Here is a 16,945-nt window from a genome sequence, read left to right on the forward strand (position 1 = left end):
GAAGCAGGCCTAGAGCTATTTAGTGCCGCCTAGTGGTGGGTGATCGCATTGACTCTAGCGGGCCCTGGGAGGTGACAACAGTGAAAGGTCAATTGCCCTGTAGAGTCTATCCTTGCAGATGATACCGGGGGGAGGATATATAGTCAATGGTTATTTAGTGATCTGAGAAGTTAGAGAGAAGTGTATTGGATGATGACAGCAGACAGATATGAAGGAATTTTTCTCAGCAGAAGAGGCTGTAATTGGACCGGTATTACGTAACGGAACAAGTGAGGGGACAAAATTTGCAGATAACACTAAAATGTTCAAAGTTGTTATAACATATGTGAACTGTGAAAAATTGCAGGAAGAATTAGGAAATTGGAAGAATGGGCATCCAAATGACAGATGAAATTTAATGTGGACAAATGCAAAGTGATGTACATTGGGAAAAATAATCCACATCATAGTTCCATTATTCTAGTATCCACCTTAGGAGCCATCACCGAAGAAAAAGTTCTAGGAATCATTGTAGGAGTCATGGGACCATGAAGTGACATTAGAGGGAGAGCCAAGGCTGGCAGAGAAGAGGGTGGGGACACCACTGCCCCCAGCACTTCCTACCCTCGCTAAGCCACTGATAGGGAGGTAAAAGTCCTTGTTTCTTGGAGCAAATGATCCAGGAACTGACAAAAGGGGAAGGTCTTTTATATCTACTCCTTAGTGGAATCCAAGGATTAGTGTGAGAGTTGTTGAGCCCACTGGGAAACAGTGATAGTAACTTGATTACTTTTGACTTAATAACTAAGGAAATCTAATATAGCAGCAATTAACTTCTGAAAGGGTGACTATGATGCAATAAGGGAAATGGTTAAAAAGAAGCTAAAAGGATTGGCTGTGATGGTTAGGACTTTAAATCAGGCATGGATGTTATTTAAAAATGCCATCTTGGAAGCTCAGAACAGATGTATTGCACATATTAACAAAGTTGGAAAGAAAAGCATCTGACAGTCAGTAAGGTTAAAAGATGAAGCAAAAGAGGCTATTAGAGCCAAAACTAAATGTATAATGACGATTATTACAATCCAACCCTCTATTGGTCCATTCAGTCATGCTTATGGCCTAATACTTACGATCTGTATAACTAAGTTATGAATTTTCCAAATTCTGAAGATTAATACCCTAAACTTTCAATGCTGCTGTAAATCTCCGTGATCACAGGGCTGGACCCGCACATACAGTGTTGATGTTTACTTTACTTCTGTTTCAATCTCCCTCTACCTCCAGTTTTTGTTTGGAACCCTCACCTAATTTGGAAGTCTGGGCATTGCATTTCGAAATGGAGCCATGTAACTGAGATGTAATTATTAGCAGATAATGAGATCTCTGGCGCTTTACAGGCATCCAAATGGCCTTTTTAGGCTGTAATAGTGTTACTCCATCATGTTAACAACCCCAGCTTAGCTACTTATTACTTAATTACACAGGAACCCATTCATTGTTGACAGTTAAGTCATTTGGCCCCTTTTACGACTCTGTGGCTTTGATTTCTCTTTTTTTAGAATTTACACGCAATATTACAAAGTAGTTTTTGAACGTCCTGTGGTGTGGATGCCTTTAATAAAAGACCTTTCTTCTATTGAATATGCAGCTTGCAGCTGGCTCCAAGGCAGCTGCCAGAACGTACAGACAGTGGTGTGGATAGGGAGACCTCCGCTTAATTTAAGGACGTGGGAAGATGCTGTTCAAGGCATTAGTTCACTGGACACATGAAAGGCATAAGAAGATAAGAATTGCCAAGGCCCATCAAGCCCAGTCTCCTGTTTCTAGCAGGGGCCAAGGAGTAAAACCGTAGCCTAATGGTTATTGCCATGACCGGAGACCCAGAGTGGGGTTACCAGACGTCCTTTTAGAGGACATGTCCGGGTGTCTGGATGGCTTTTCAAAACCTGGCACTATGTCCGTGTTTTCAAAAGTTTCCAGCTAGGAGCGACGTCGGGACAGCATCTGCGCATGCATGGATGCAACACGGTGAGATCATGCGCATGACACCAGCGCATGTGCAGATGCCTTCCCGACAAGTGAACAGGTTGAGGGGTGTGACTCAGGTGGAACTGGGCGGTCCTGGGGGCAGGGCCATGGGTCCGGATTTTTGTTCTGGAAAATCTGGTAACCCTAACCCAGGGGAACTGGATTCAATTCCTAGTGCAGCTCCATAGGGCCCCGGGCAAGTCGTATAACCCTCTCCTGCCCCAGCACTGTGATTGTAACCCCAGATCTTATCCCCTTCCTCTTGCCATCAAAAAGGACAAAGACTAGGGGACACTCAATGAAACTGCAGGGAAATACTTTTAAAGCCAATAGGAGGAAATATTTTTTCACTCAAAGAATAATCTATAATCTACTTTGTGCCAAACCCTAACAAGTTTCAAGTTTATTAAAAATTTGATATACCATCTTATCAGTTTAATAATAATAATAATAATTTTATTTCTTATATACCGCCAAAGCCATAGTAGTTCGAGGCGGTTTACAATGAAGAAGGGCTGGACAATCAGCGAAAATGGTACAATGTTACAATCAGATAAAATTAGGTGGTAGAGAAAAAAATGGTACAAGAGAGAGAAAAAAATGGTACAACTGAGAGAAAAATTGGTACAAACAGAAAGAAAGATGGGTACAATTATGGCAATGAAATGGTACAGTGAAGAAGGTCAAGACAATAGAAACATAGAAACATAGAAAGGTGACGGCAGAAAAGGGCTACAGCCCATCAAGTCTGCCCACTCTACTGACCCACCCCATTAAGTCTGCGTAAAGGACATAGAGAGATAGAGGGCCAGGGTGGGCATAGGGTCTTAGGGTATGAATCGGGTGAAAAGATTAGTTTTTAGTAGTTTCCTGAAGTTTAAGTAGGATGAAGAGCGTGAGATGATGTGGGCCAACCAGTTATTGTGATGACCTGGTGGTTATACATTTTAAAATAGGAGTCTGTTACACGAGTTTAAAAGAAGTAACATCCAGAAATGGTGCAAAATACAGTGGTCAGGTTGATTTTCGGGTTGAAGAAATGTGATCAGTAACATCTTATCAAGTGCTGCACTGGCTGCCAATGGAGGTGCGTTGTCACAAGCCCGAGCCCAGTACCGGCCTTGTGGCAGTGAAGAACCTTAAGAGGCACCCTGTGAAACTAGTCAGGGCTAATCACTTGGTGCCTGTAAGACAGGAATTGGAGCAGGAAGTGCAGGCTGTGTTTGAACAGGACTTAGACCATAGCCTGGTGAAAACAGACAGGGCCCCTTTAAATCCTCCATTTTGTAAAGGGCGGGCTAAACAGGGCAGGAGGCGGCCTCAGCTGAAGAAAGGCCGGCCCCTGAGTAGGACTGGGCGGGGCACAGCAGCCTTGGAACAATTGGAAAGCTGGCTGTCCCAGAGAGGGAAGGAGGCCAGGGAAGTTCCCAGGTGGAAGGATGTGGAAATGTTTGACTCCGAGGCAGACCAGCAAGCACAGGAGACCCAGGTACTGGAGGACATGGATTGCAGTTCAGAAGCCATGGAAGTGAGCTGAACTCGCTGGGTGTTTGCCTTTCAGAGTTGGACTTTTTGATGGGCTGGTTGGCTTGCTATGCAGTGGAGGAGTGTGTGGCGCGGTGGTTGAAGCTACAGCCTCCGCACCCTGGGGTTGTGGGTTCAAACCCCGTGCTGCTCCTTGTGACCCTGGGCAAGTCACTTCATCCTCCATAGCCCCAGGTACGTTAGACAGATTGTCAGCCCACCAGGACAGAGAAGGAAATTGCTTGAGTACCTGATTGTAAAACCACTTAGATAACCTTGATAGGCGGTATATAAAAAATCCTAATAATAAATCCTATGAGAACTTTGTTTGGTGATAATTAAGCCACAGGGACAAAGGCATTGTTTGGAATGCAGTGAAAACCCTGAAGATTGGGTGTTGGTTTGTCTGACATATTTTTGTATGAGTTTTGTTGTGCCAAGGAGTTGAACTGATAAAGCGTATAACCTTCCGCTCCTTAATGCTTGAAGGGAAGGGAGAGGCACTGCAACCTTGTACAGTTCAGAGTTTATGGTGGAGCTAAAGACTGCTGGAGACTCATTTATACCTTGAACTGACAATAGAACTTACCTGGGACATTAGTAAAACACTGGAGCAGGAACCAGACCAGGCTGCTATGAGAGTTATTTTTGGATTTTTGTTTTGCCCTTGCTGGATTTTCAATAAATGCGATACTGATGTGAACGGTGCCATTCTGGTTTTTTTGATTCATAGAGTGAGGTACTACCAACAGGTCTTTCTCCCTCTTGGGGAAGCATGCCAGGGCGATTTTGGTAACCGTGTGCCGATCTCTGCTAGGCCCAAGAGCCGGCCACGCTACAGCGTGTGACGTTTAAGTTTGGCTGTTTTTGTTTTAAGGTTTTGTTCGATTTAGCTCTTCTTTTTTGCAACCAATAAGCATAAGAGAAGCTCACATTTGCATTTTGTTTCCCCGCCTGTTAGACGATATAAACTTAAAAAACATCAACGTCTTTTCTCAAATCAGGCAGCAACATGGGGCAAAGATTTAGAACAACTGATATCTATGGGGAATTTAGAAAACATATCTGTTCTCGAAATATTTAGGTAGCTGATTTGTAAGAATTTTATGATGTATTATTCAGATTTTTTAGGGTTTATAACATATTAGTTTCTTTTACTTTATTGTATTCTTTTTAATTATTGTAAACCGCATAGAACTTTACGGTTTTGCGGTATATAAGTTTTTGTTATTATTATTCTTCATACTCCTATCACTTGTCAACATGCTTAAGGTTCAATTGTACAATGTTTTTCCTCCCCTCCAATCAGTCTTCGAATGCCATCTTGAGAAGAATGTTTTTATTAGTCTCTTAAAAATTTTATGATTTATTTCTGCTCTAATTTCCTTGGTAGTGCGTTCCAAGCATTTGGTGCTAACCAGAAAAAGTGCCCTTTCCCTAATGTCTTGCCAAGATCTTGCCACATCTCGTGGGTGTAGACAAAATAGACCATCTGTTCGGGTCTCACTTTGTGGACTAGACATAACAGTTTAAACTTACATCTAAACCGAACAAGTAACCACTGAAATCTCTTATGTCGAGCTCTAACATAATGATATCATCTGGCATTCCCTAGAAGCCGAAGATGTGTTTGATCTTTTTTGTAAAGTATAGGTTACACATTTGCATCATCTAGAATAATGCATGCAGTCTGAGATCGCTCAGCAGGAGCCTTGGGGGTCCACAGAGTAAGCGCGAGAAGAAACGGTGACTGAAGGCAACGCCATCTTGCACTTCCCCCAGGCGTGCGTAGCTGCCTCTTCCTTAGGCACGATGAATGGAGATTGTTGTCTACAATTCTGGCAATTCTCTGGTTTAGTCTCATTAGTCTTTGCAGAATATCCCCACACTTTGCTCATTTATCAGCCCCAGGAGCTGGAGGCTCTGGTAGGTAGCGGGGCTCATATATCAGGAAACTTATTAGCAGTGCTTCACGGCGGTCGCTGTTCTGTAACAGCCTTTATAAAGTCGTCAGACAGGATAGAGTTATCATGTGCTTGGAAGTGGTGAAATATTTGCACTGGAAATAAAATGCCAAAACAGACAAGGATAGATTGTGAAACTGCTGGAGCACAGCTAGGTCGGGCCTTTTCGTCTGCCTGCTCATTTAGTCACCTTTATTAGCTTGTAATTTACACAGTCTTCACGCTAACAAGTGAAAACACACAGCCATCCCTTCAGTAGCCCCAGAAAAGGGAAGGAGGGAGGGAGTATGCAATTCCCATTGGGAAATGTAAGGGATTTGGGATTTAGCTCCCAGAGAATTGTAAGGTGTACTAAGCATTCTCCTATCCCTGGAGGGACCAATATTCGCAGTGAGAACTGAATAAGGCAACACTGATTGGTTCCCAATAAAAGGGCATAAGGTAAGGATGTTTCTTGTCGCCCTGTTTCTATTACCTACGCCATCTAAAGTGCATCCGTGCTTACTTCTCAGAGAACGATTTTGCGTTTGTGTTATCCCGCTTAGACTATTGCAACACGCTACTAGTAGGCTTACCTGCAAAAACCATCTCCGGTCTCCAAAATGTGCAAAACGCTGCAATCTGACTCCTGAAAAACCTGGGCTTCCGTGACCACGTCACCCCTGCACTAAGATCCATGCACTGGCTGCCTATCTGAAAATGATGCGTCTTTAAAGCCCTGGTTCTAGCTTTCAAGACATTCCACAAGTTGACACCAAGCTACATAGCATCAAAGCTACAAATTTATATCCCCATCCGATCACTGAGATCCCAAGCAGAAAAACGGCTAGCCATTCCACCCGGTCGCTCACTCACATCTGAAACAGCCCGGAAATGCTCTTATTCCCATTTCTTACCCAGATTATAGCACATCATCCCCCCATCTGTCAGATCTTTAAACAGTCTATGGAACTTCAGGAAGGCCTTGAAAACCTTTCTCTTTACAAACCCAGCTCCTTAGCTTACATCTGCATCCCTGACTGACCCTTACGGTGGTCCACCGGACCAAAAACCCACCATACTTCAATGATGCACAAACCTACAAAGCTATTTTACCTTATGTTAGGCTATGTCCATATGGAAAATGATGTAATTTAAACCACCAGAGGCTATGTTTTTTCAGAAAATGCTGCAACTTTAAAACACCCTATGTCCACTGTCTATATTTCCAAATCTGTATGTCAGGGTCCCCAAAGTCCCTCCTTGAGGGCCGAATCCAGTCGGGTTTTCAGGATTTCCCCAATGAGTATGCATCAGATCTATGTGCATGCACTGCTTTCAATGCATATTCATTGGGGAAATCCTGAAAACCCGACTGGATTCAGCCCTCAAGGAGGGACTTTGGGGACCCCTGTTGTATGTTATCACTATACTGAAATGTATACCTTTATGTACACCAAACCAAAGTTTGTCCTGCTTATACTGTGAAGGTAAAGTTGGAGGGCACCCAGATTCCGAAGTGGGGTAGAAAGGTTGTTCCAGAGCTCAGTGATTCTGAAGGAGAGGGATGACCCTAGTTTTCCAGGATGGGATATGCCTTTTAATGAGGGGAAGGATAGTTTGAATTGTTGGGTGGCTCTGGTGATGTTAGAAGGATGCCATGTAAACCGAGAAGAGAGCTTAGAGATGTAAATGGGATGAAATTAAGTTTGGAGGGTAAAATGTTGACTCTGCATGCTAGGATCAGAGCATCAGTGATATCTGTGGCTGGCGTACAACTATGGAATGCCTTGCCTGGTATCCTGCGCTTTTGTATAGGGAGGATGAAAACTCAATTATTTGCCAATGCCTTCTTATGCATTTTTCTGATATCAATGTATGATTTAAAGCTTGCTTCTATTTTTGAATTGATTGAATTTGCCCTCTAACCCTATTATAACAGGGACAATTAACGATGTTATTTAGACATGTCTATGTTATATGTGATGGGAGGGAAATAAGATTTTATGTATGTGATATGGAAACCGTATAGTTGTATGCGGTATATACATTTAATAAGTAACTAAATAACTTATAAATAAAACAAAGATTATGAATATGGAAAATGAAGATTTTGAGCTTGAAGGAGATAGAACAGAGTAGACATTGTAAAGAGTTTTAATCTTTTGGGCTCTGGAAGCAACTGGTAGTGAAGAAAAACTTTGCACAATAGCAACCGGTTGCTCTATAACAGGGTTGTCCAACATTGGTCTTTGAGGGCCGCAATCCAGTCGGGTTTTCAGGATTTCCTCAATGAATTTGAATGAGATCTATTTGCCTGCATTGCTTCCATTGTATGCAAATAGATTTCATGCATATTAATTTGGGAAATCCTGAAAACCCAATCTGGCAAAGGCCAAGGTCGGACACCCCTGCAAATAATGAAGACTCTTGATAAGGAAATAACAGTTAAAATGAAGATCAGAGTGGTCCATGTACTCATTTTCTCAGTGGTCAATTATGGAAGCAAAAGCTGGACATTACGGAAACAAGACAGAAAGAGGATTGACTCATTTGAACTCTGGTACTGGAGAAGGATTCTATGTGTGCCGTGGACCGCCAAGAGAACTAACAAATTGATTTTGGAAGAGGTCAACTTTCAAGTTTATTTAAGTCTTGATATACTGTGTATCAAACATCTGAGCAGTTTACATATAATAAAATAATCAATTTTAACAAGTCAACTTACAGGGATTGCTAGACAGATGATAAGATACCCAAGGAGCAAGGGGGAGAAATACAGCATTTTGATAGAAAAGGGAACGAAGGTAAATTACCAACAGAAAAGGGTATAGATTTAAAATAATATAATCCAAACCCTGACAAAAATTCAAAGAAAATATGCCTTAGTAAAGATATGTCACATGATGACGTTACGTCTATCTTATTTTGGTCACACTGGTGGAAAGATCGAAGGAACTAGGCCAAGAGGGTGACCTGCAACTAAGTGGATGGATCTGTTGACAACTCTTGTGGGGATGACAAAAGCAGGTCCAGAGAGAGCAAGCAAGACCCCGGAAAATTTCAGAGCAGACAAATGTGCCAAGAACCGCTGCAGCCTTGCAAAGTTCAATCATAAATATTTATTGATAGTTAAGCAGCATTCACTGGAGCAGGAGAAGGCTGGAGTGCCCTTTCCGTGACCCCCTTCACAGTATCCGCAGAAATAATCTTCAGCTCAGGACTGTAATTGAATTGGGAAAAGAAACCTGAGCAGAGTTGGACCACGAGAAAATGTTTTGTTAGCAAAAACTTTTCCCTACAGTATATCAGCGAGAAGGACGTGTGCAGTGTGGCTGATTATCCTTTGCTGACAGCCATCAGTGAAGCCCAGGCCTTGAATAGGTGGCTGACCAATCAGACATCCTTGACGCAAGAATCTATTACGACTGCAGGCTCAGAGGATGGGGACAAATCATTCCCAGGAGAGATCAACACACCTCCTCTGCCACATCTCCCCTTTCCGTAACTCCACTGTAAGCCCTCAGGGGGAGGGACATTCCTACTGCACTGGAGATGGAACTTGTCCCGAGCTTGGGTTTCAATATAGACTCTGGCTTTTATTCATAATAATATCATATCAAAAAAAAACAGCCCACCTGTGAGACCAGAACCACACAAGAGTAGCCAAGCTGTGGGATCCAGGGATCTTGCCTTTTGTATCTCTGCAGTCCATATTTGCTGACTTTTGGAGAATTATTGTGATTTCAGTGAGACTGACAGGGAGTCTTTGTACAAGGCATAAATGAAAAGTAACGCCTCTATAACTGTGAGCAGTGCCGTAGCCAGATGGCCAATTTTGGGTGGGCCTGGGCACAAATTTTTCTCTGCCACACCCTACTCCCACCTCGAAATAAGTTATACACATTAAAATATACATGATTCAATTAACTTGTCTCTTCTTTGATATGGCCCAGAAATATCAAAGAAGAGACAAGTTAATCTAATCATGGCTATAACTTATGGGCAGACTGGATGGACCGTTCAGGTCTTTATCTGCTGTCATTTGCTATTACATTACATTAGTGACTTTTATTCCGCCATTACCTTGCGGTTCACATAAGAGGTTATCTGGAGAGTTACAAAGTAGAGCAGATTGCTTCAGGGGAGATCTGAACATTTTCGGGGTCATTACAAGATAGATAATTTAATTAGAAAGTTATAGGATCGAAATGATCCGTACGGTATTAGTTTGTCTTGATAAGTTTCTTGAGTAGCAGGGTTTTTATTTCTCTTCTGAAGGTTTTGTAGTCTGGTGTTTTGATCAGTAAATTGGAAAGTTGGTGGTCTAGTTTCACTGCCTGCGTGGTTAGTAGGCCATTGTACATTTTCTTGCACTGTATGCCTCTGATTGGGGGGTGAATGAATGGTGTCTGAGTTCTCCTTTGCCTGGTTGTGTTAGTTTGGACAAGGCGGTTGTTGAAGTAGGTTGGGCTGTCCCTGTTCTTGGCTTTGAATAGTAGACAGTAAAATTTGAATAGTATTCTTGCTTGTATTGGGAACCAGTGTGAGTTGAGGTATGCGGCGGTGATATGGTCGTATTTCTTCAGTCTCAGAGCTGTGTTTGTACTGTTTGTAGTTTTATCATGACTGCGGGGCAGGGAAGATAGAGGATGTTGCAGTAGTCTAGAAGTCCTAGGACTAGGGATTAGGCCAAGAGCTGGAATTGTTTTCTGTCGAAAGATTTTTGGATTTGCCTTAAGTTTTGCGTGACAGCGAATGATTTATGGATTGTTTTGTTGATTTGTGGTTGCATGGTACAGCATCTGTCTATCATCACACCTGCGTTCAATGGGCCAACAACTCTTGACGGTCCCATCATTAAAGGTTATAGGTACCGTATTTTCACGCAAATAACGCGCACCCGTATAAAACGCGCACACGGGTATAGCGCACAGAAATCACGATGATATGTACAAAAACTTTGGTATACCGCGCTCACGGGTATACCGCGCATGCTGCCCGACGCTCCTTTCGCCCGCCCTGACTTTCCGTGCGCTGTCCCGACTCTCCGTTCACCCCCCCTGACTTCCGTGCACTGTCCCCCCTTGAAGGTCTGTCCCCATCCTGAAAGCCTGATGCCCCCCCGACGTCCGATACATCCCTCCCCCCGAAGGACCGCCGACTCCCCAACAATATCGGGCCAGGAGGGAGCCCAAATCTTCCTGGCCACGGCGACCCCCTAACCCCACCCCGCACTACATTACGGGCAGGAGGGATCCCAGGCCCTCCTGCCCTCGACGCAAACCCCCCTCCCCCCAACGACCGCCCCCCCCCAAGAACCTCTGACCACCCCCCCAGCCGACCCGCGACCCCCCTGGCGACCCCCATGACCCCCCCACCCCCCTTCCCCGTACCTTTGGTAGTTGGGCCAGAAGGGAGCCCAAACCCTCCTGGCCACGGCGACCCCCTAACCCCACCCCGCACTACATTACGGGCAGGAGGGATCCCAGGCCCTCCTGCCCTCGACGCAAACCCCCCTCCCCCCCAACGACCGCCCCCCCCAAGAACCTCCGACCGCCCCCCCAGCCGACCCGCGCCCCCCCTGGCGTCCCCAACGCCCCCCCCACCCCCCTTCCCCGTACCTTTGGTAGTTGGCCGGACAGACGGGAGCCAAACCCGCCTGTCCGGCACTGGTCGGGTTGGGCCCATGTGCCTCAGGCTGCGCCCCCAGGTGGGACCTAAGGCTCCAGGGCCTATTATGATTGGCCCACGCGCCTTAGGCCCCACCAGTAGGCGGAGCTTTAGGATGGATGGGCCAATCCGGCCTCATTCCTTCGTTGGCTGCCTGCCGGACAGGCGGGTTTGGCTCCCGTCTGTCCGGCCAACTACCAAAGGTACGGGGAAGGGGGGTGGGCTCCCTTCTGGCCCGATATTGTCAGGAAGTCGGCGGTCCTTCGGGGTGGGGGTGCGAGTGGTCCTGCCGGGGGGGGGTTGTATCGGACGTCGGGGAGTCGGCCGGGCAAGAGGGCTTGGGCTCCCTCTTGCTCCGATCGTGGATGCGGGTGCGGGTGGGAGCGCGTGCGAGCGGTCGTTCGGGGTGGGGGTGCGAGCGGTCCTGCTGGGGGGGTGAATCGGGCGTCGGGCGGGGTGGGAACTATGTTTTAAAACTTTTGTATACTGCGCTCACGCATATAACGCGTGAGGGGTATGCGTGGTAGGTAAAAACGCGTATAACGCGCACGTTATATGCGTGAAAATACGGTACACATCGGTAAAATATTTTTTCAGTCTTTGCCCCTCAGATCTGGAATGTCCTCATATAGATCATTTCAAAAGTAACCTTAAATGTTTCCTTTTTAAGGATTCTTGCATTTGCTAAAATTTCCTTAGCTCTTTTTTAACTGATTCTTTTTTTTCTCTCTCTCTCTCTTTTCTTTCCCCCTTCCCTTTGTATTTACCTTATTTGTCTCTTTTCTTATAAAGATGGTATTTCTCCCTTTATTGACCTATTGTACTGGTTCGTCACGTCTCTCCGTTATTTGTAAGTGTCTATTTTATGGTTTAACTATAGCATTCTTGGATTGTTATTCGCTTAGTAAACTCAGATAAGCAATTTTATGAAATTTTATTAAACTTGAACTTTTAGGGTGGGTTGAATGGGGTATGACTAAAGGGGTCTTTTACTACGGACGTGTTAGCATTTAGCGCTCGATAAATCGGCTAGCACGCCTTAGTAAAAGACCCCCTAAGTTTGTTATGGTTGAGGTTTTGTTTTTTTCGAGAAGTAGGAATTTTGTTTTGTCTGGGTTCAGCTTTAGTTTGAGCATTTTAGCTAATGAGGATCCCCCAGGCTCTGTCAGCAACAGGGCCGGATTAACGGGTAGGTCCAGGGCCCAAACTTGCCAGGGGGGCCCGCTGAAAAAAGAAGTAACAAGAAGACGACTGAGCTTTTCTTTTTTTTTCCCCCAAAATCGGCTACACAGGCCCCAATGCGGTTGCGGCAGCGGTGCCCCCCCCCCCCCCCCCCCCAGCATCAGCGGCAACCATTCTGTTGCAAGTGTGCTCATCCCAAAGCTTCTCATAGAAACATAGAAATAGACGGCAGATAAGGGCCCACGGCCCATCTAGTCTGCCCACCTTAATGTCCCTCCCCTACCTTTGCCCTGTGAATAGATCCCATTCCCCTCTGATGCAGCTTCCTGTGTGTCAAAGGGCAGCTTTGGCCGAGCAGCAGCGCCACTTGCTTGACGGCTTCATTTATTTATTTTTTCATTTAAATTGGTTGGTTCACTCATGTGTTAGCTTCATTTAAGCTTCTATTGGTTTGCTTCTCCACTTAGGTGCTGCTGCTGTTCTCACATTGCTCACGTGCTAACGCTGTCAACCTTATTGATCTGACTTTATTTCCATTCAAATCGGCTGCTTCATTGATATGTAAATGCTATTTGTTTCATTAGCTCCCTTGCTTGGTTTTTTTCACTGCTCATGTGCCTATGCCGTGAGCTTCACATTTTTTTCACCTGTAGGTTCAGTGGGGGTCGCTCTGTTCTCAGATGTCACCGCTCTTTTAATTCTGCATAGTTCCCCGTTCTAAAGTTTTTATGGTTATGTTTTGCTTTAAAGCCTTTGCTAGAGTTATTTAACTTCCTCGTCGTCACTACAGTTTTTGTATTTAATGCTGAGAATTACACATTGTTACTGTTTTTGCAGTAATTCTCGATGCAGACTCATAGTTCATTTTACTGGCTCACATTTTTAGCGGGTATTTTACCTTCAGTGTTATTTTGTGCAATAAGCAGTGCTTTTATTGAGTATGGCTTTGATTTTATGTATTATCACCTCCTATTTACTTGCGCTTTTCTTTTCTCCTATTGCTGCTTTTTTCCTTCTTTCCTACTTCCCTCTCCTCCCTTCCCCCTTTTCCTCCCTCTCTTCCCCTTCCCCTTCCCACTCCCTCACCCCTTTCCCCTTTGACTTCCCCTGTCCACTCCCTACTCCTTCCCCTCTTCCCACCCTACCCAGGGCTGGATTAATCAATAGGCCCAGTAGGCTCGTGCCTAGGGCCCAAAACTGTGAGGGGAGCCCACTGAAGGAGGACCTTGCCATTTTTTTTAAACAGCAACGCCCCCTCCCGGCATCAACGGTAACGGGCCCCCCCATTGACAGCAATGCGGCTGGCTCTGTTACAGGAAGGTCCCGCGATGACTGCGTCTGCTGGTCCATCCCCCTCTGACGTCCCTTACTTGCTCTGGAAGAAGTGACGTCGGAGGGGGATGGACCGGCAGACGCAGTCATCGCGGGACCTTCTTGTAACAGATCCAGCCACATTTACGTTGATGCAGGGGGGAGGGCCGTTGCCGTTGATGCGGTGGGGGGGTAACCCATCGCCGTCAGCTGTTCTAATTCTGCTTTCGGGCTGCCTTTTATAAAGGAGCTCAGAGGGCAGAGCTGGCAGCTGCAGTGTTTGGAGGGGGAGAGAGAAAGGAGCATGGAAGGGTGGTGGAGGGAGAGACAGGGGCCAAACTTTGTAAAAAAAATAACAAAATCAACAGTCTGAAACAGCAAACTTATCTCGAGCTTGCAGGTTCCGACGTAACATAGACACATTTCGCTCCTGCCTCAGGGATCCAAAAGAGAATTTACAGGGCTACTTGTACCGTACTAACATGTATCTATCAAATGAACGGCGTTTGAAAAAACAGCTCTTAATGGAATCGCCTCCTCACATGTTGGTCACGTCGGAACCTGCAAGCTGGAGACTGTTGATTTCGTTATTTTTTTACAAAGTTTGGTAGCTGAGTGCACCCTAAGTATTTCTATATATTCAACATCTGTTTACAATTGGTGCTTTGAATGAAGCGATGACTGGGTGGTGAGGTGGTAGTGTTGGGTCCGCCCTAACTCTGAGCTCAGTTGTGTAAGTTTTGTTTAACTTTTAATTGACTTACAAGAGTGTTCTTGTTTAATGTGTGCCACTGCCATTTGATCACTCTACTCTCAATTTTTTGAGAGAATTTTGCCCTTTACCTTTATTTGTTTAAGTGGCCTATATTGGAATATTGCTACACCTTGGGTTTTGGCCAGGTACTGGCGACCTGGATTGGCCACCAGGGGAACGGGCTACTGGGCCATTGGTCTGACCCAGTGAGGCTATTCTTATGTTCTTATATCATTTTCATCAATAATGCTACTGTGAAGTGTTGGTATTTTACTGTTTCTGTAACACAATATTGCATTTTAGGACAGCTCATAGATCACATATACCAGTAATTTGAAAATTTATACTAAAAAGTGATTGTGCTGCTTTTTCTACTTTTGAATTTTTATATTTTAGTTGTTTTTGTCTAAGATATTATAATTCTGAACAGACGAGGTTGTGTTATCCATCTTGATAATTTCTGTTATGTCAGCACCTAAGAAGTACGTTTTGTTTCAAGAAAAGTGAAGCCAAAATCAAAGAAGGTGTTTTTTGTTGGACCCAAAATCCGTGAACTGATCCTTGATGATGCATTTAAACAGAGGCTAATTCCAGCTGAATCAGCAGCATGGGAAGCATTCGTACTGGTTGTTCAGAATTTTCTTGGTAATCAGAGATCAGAGAATTATGCTGAGCTTGTGGAGAACATGCTGACAGCATATCAGCCACTGGGTGCCAGAATGTCCCTTAAAATGCACTTCTCACATTCTTCCCACCCAATCTTGGTGAGGTCAGCAGTGAGCATGGGGAAAGATTTCATCAAGATATCAAGGTGATGGAAAGCAGATATCAGGGAAAGTTCAATCCCAGTATGATGGGAGACTGTTGTTGGTTCTTGCAAAGACAGACATTGTACAGTACAAGAGTAAAAGCAAGTGTCTCAAACCTTTCTGAACATGCTGACGTCAGTTTTGTGTGACTTAAGAGAGGCGTAAATATAGGCTGAAACATGTCTCCTTATTGTCTTCATGTTTGTTTTCAGAGTAAACTCCTTAACACAAGTTTGGTGGAACACAGTTCATACTCGCAATATTGTGCCGATATGGCAAATTGTCTAAAAAATCAGTAATGTGTATCTCAGAAACCTGACGTGCTGGTTGAATTTCAATTACAGATCTGAAATCAGCATCATTAAATTAACTAAGAGCCCTTCTTAAATTCTCAGTAGCAAAGAAAAACTTTTTTATTGTTGACCAGTATAATGCTTTGAATTTAGAAAAAGAGGCTTTGAGTCTACATAGATGTCATCTTTTGCCACACTTTGGAACATCATTGCGAAAGAACTGCGCATCGTCTCTCTTCCACCAGTTGTTCATAGCCCTTTCTTCCTCTTCATTCGAGTAGAACTGATGCCCCTCAAGGTATTCCTTCCATTTTGGGCAAAGATGGATTTCACACTGTGCTAAGCCTCGGCTGTATGGCAGGTGGCGTAAAACCATGCGAGTCAGCTTTGCAATCGCCTGAACCAAAATGTTCTTCTTACACTTCCAAACTCTTCTCAGTCATTCTTTCACAGTTTTCAGGGTCGCCATGTAGTGATCCTCTGATTGCCCTTTATGAGTTTGTCAGCCTTTCACGCATGAGACTTGTCCATTGCTCACCTCATTTTTGATCTGCTCCACACACAGTCACCACCACCAGGGTGTGCTGCACCCAGCCACCCTCAGGATGGTGCTGCCTGCATACTGCTAACACTATAGCCCTGCCCGTGGGCCAGTTTGGAAAGCCTGCATTAGAGAATGACACAGTGGCTGTTACCCACGGCTAACCGCGGGTAACCCGCCGAAACGGTGGGGTGGGAAAGTGCTCATTGAGGGTACGGGGACAAGGCCATCCACTGCCCCATGGAGCGGTGAATGGCCTTGTCCCCCCAGTTAAGGGAGGGACCGCGTGCAGTCACCGATTGCGCATGGCCCCCTCCCTCCTCCCTCCTTCCAGCCGAATCTATCTATCTCCCTCCCCCTTACCTTTGCGATGTATTTTAAGTTTACAGACCAACATGCTCAAGCTGCCGGAGTCTGCCTGCAGTCGCGTGCGTCTGTGGGCGGAAGCTTCTCCTCTGATGCAACTTCCTGTTGTGTTCTTCACTTCCTGATTTGCCCCTGGGCCTGCACACAAGAGCTGCGTTTACCTTAAGGCCCCAATGCTAAATGCTAACACTGCACATCTCATTTGCATGCTATTAGTTCTGAGCCTTGGGAAGTTTTGTTCTGTGCTATTTACCAGCTCCCATGTTTGGTTTTGAACATCAGCCCACCAGTATTTCAATAATCTGTGTCATAGGTGGAAAAGAAGCCGGTGCCATTAATTAGGGATGACCTTACCGAGTCAGTGATAGCATTAGGGAAAGCCCTGTGGGAAGTTCTTTCCCACTTTGCAATTGGATTTTCTGCCAGAAGCGATTAAAGTTTTAACACCTTTCTCTGATCCACTGTCTGCTACCTCTCCCTGAAGGCTAAACCCTAGGATCAAGTGTATCTTCCTCAGTAATTGCACATCACAGCTCTTG

Source organism: Geotrypetes seraphini, chromosome 1 (assembly GCF_902459505.1).
Source record: "Geotrypetes seraphini chromosome 1, aGeoSer1.1, whole genome shotgun sequence".
NCBI classification, from domain to species: Eukaryota; Metazoa; Chordata; class Amphibia; order Gymnophiona; family Dermophiidae; genus Geotrypetes; species Geotrypetes seraphini.